The sequence below is a fragment of the Dendrobium catenatum genome, unplaced genomic scaffold (assembly GCF_001605985.2).
Source record: "Dendrobium catenatum unplaced genomic scaffold, ASM160598v2 fragScaff_scaffold_459, whole genome shotgun sequence".
Lineage (NCBI taxonomy): Eukaryota > Viridiplantae > Streptophyta > Magnoliopsida > Asparagales > Orchidaceae > Dendrobium > Dendrobium catenatum.
In genome coordinates, this window is record NW_021318921.1 from 862953 (window position 1) to 865808 (window position 2856).

The window sequence follows — 2856 nt, forward strand, 5'->3', positions numbered from 1 at the left end:
CACGCGTTATTCTTGGATGTATCTCATGAAAACAAAACAGGAAACGTTCTCCAAGTTCAAGCTCTTTCAGCAACTCATCCAAACTCAGTTTCACATGACTCCGAAAGCTCTTAGATCCGACGGTGGAGGCGAATTTACAAGCCATGAATTCATCGATTTCCTTCAACTACACGGTATACAACGGCAGCTCACCTGTCCGCACACGCCCGAGCAAAATGGGATCACAGAACGGAAAAATAGCCATCTACTTGATCTAGCTCGCACCATGCTCCACGCTGCAAACTTGCCCGCTCTTCTCTGGGCAGAAGCCGTTTCCACCGCAAATTACCTGGTAAACCCCCTTCCCTGCTCCTCTATTGCAAACCAAATTCCCTTTCATCGCTTGCACGACAATTATCCTACCTACACTCACCTCCGCACTTTCGGGTGTCAATGCTTCCCTTGGCTACGACCCTATGCCGCAAACAAAATCGCACCGCGCTCAACCGAATGCACGTTCATTGGCTACTCTCCATTTCACAAAGGATACAAATGCTTGGACCCTATCTCAAACAAAATATATATCTCGAGGCATGTCACTTTTAACGAGACACATTTTCCTAATAAATCTAATCTCACCACGCAATCTCAGACACCCTCATCCTCCTCGCCCAGCATCTCTCCCTTACTACTCATTCCTTCCTCCTTGGCCCTCAACCCTGTACCGTCCACCAGACCAACTCATCCTAGACAGCCAACACCAACACAACATTTTGCCTCATCCAGCCCAAGCTCCACTGAGAGATGTTCTGCCGTGCCAACTATACCTGAATTGCCAGAGATTCCTACCACAAATATACCTACACATCCCATGCAGACCAGGCTCAAGTCAGGAATTACTAAACCAAAACACATTATGTCTCTCCTTACCACCGCTCCTTCCACCGCTACACCCAGCACATATGCCCAAGCAGTCAAAATACCGCACTGGAGTCAAGCCATGTCTGAGGAACTTCATGCTCTCCAAAAACAAGAAACCTGGACTCTCGTTCCCGCACCGGCTAACACTCCTATCCTAGGGTGCAAATGGACCTTCAAGACCAAACTTCTACCCAACGGTCAGGTGGACAGATACAAAGCCCGTCTTGTTGCACAAGGCTACGATCAACAATTTGGCGTCAACTACACTAAGACATTCAGCCCTGTCGCCAAAATGACTACAATCCGTGTCCTCCTCACCCTTTCTCTGAATCGGAATTGGAAAATCTTTCAACTTGATGTCTCGAATGCCTTCCTCCATGGCGAACTACCTGACAACATATACATGCGCCAACCTCCGGGCTTCGTCGACACCGCCTCACCATCCGCCGTTTGCAAGTTGAACAAATCTCTCTACGGCCTCAAACAAGCCCCGCGGCAATGGTTCGAAAAGCTTACCACCTTCCTTCAAAACCAAGGATTCGGGTTCACTCGCTCCGATCCTTCTCTTTTATCCTATCGTCAAAACAATACACAAATTTTTCTTTTAATCTACGTCGACGACATCTTAATTACAGGGAACAATCTAGCTGCTCTCACCGATCTTCTCGCAAAGCTGCATGCTCAATTTGCTCTGAAACAGCAAGGCAAGCTATCCTTATTCCTCGGGATTCAGATCATTCGGCAGCAGTCCGGCTTCTTTCTCACACAACAGCATTACGCGGAAAAGCTTCTACGAGACTCCGGATTAGCCGACTGCAAACCCGCAGATACACCTGTGTCACCTAAATCCAAACACCAATCAACAACCCCACAGCCGTTCCATGACCAGACCCTTTACCGGCGCCTTGCTGGCTCTCTCCAGTATCTATCAATTACCCGGCCAGATATCGCCTTTGCTACAAATCAGGTCTGCCAACACATGCATCAACCGACCACTCAAGATTTTCAAGCTCTTAAACGGTTGCTCCGGTACGTCAAAGGCACCATTTCATTCGGTCTTCCGATCACCACCGGACATCTCATCCAACAAACCTACACCGACGCGGATTGGGCATCCGACTCCTCCGACCGGAAATCCATTTCCGATTTTTGTACCTTCTTGGGTACAACTCTCATTTCATGGACCGTCAAGAAGCAAGTGACGGTGGCTAAATCACCCACCGAGGCCGAATATAGAGCTCTCTCGGCTGCCACCTCCGATGTCATCTGGTTGCGTCGTCTTGTCGCTGAACTTGATCTTCCACAAACCTCTCCTACACAAATATATTGTGACAACACATTTGCAATTGCTCTCGCTCGGAATCCAGTCTTCAACGCCCGAACCAAGCATATTGAGATAGACTACCAATTTATTCGCCAGCATGTCAAGAACGGCGCTATCTCCCTTACTCATATTCCGTCCGAAGAACAGATTGCAGATATTTTAACAAAATCGTTTTCTGCCGTTCGCTTTCATAACCTTCGTCGCAAATTAACCATTCGTCCCTAGAATGATTAATTTGAGGGAGGCTGTAAACGAACGTTAACTACATGTATCTTTATTACTTATTTTGCCATTTTACCGTCTTTATATACCAGTTCTCTGTACACTGTAATATTCATTCAACTCAATAATAATTCTATTTCCTCTATCTTGTTATGTGTTCTTGCTCCGTCCATCTCTGTTCTCATGTTCTAACAATAAATTTATTGAGGTAAGAATTTCCAAATTATTGGGTTGAGGCATGATGAGCACTTTAGGATGCACATGATTCAAAGCTTAGCTACTTGCCAAGCCAAAATCCTACTCTCCAAGAACAAAGTTTACTTGCCCGTGCTCTACTCAGCTAGTTGATAACATCATCCAACAAATCATTTATTTTGCCTGCAAATTGGCGACTCCTCCCAGCAACCCAG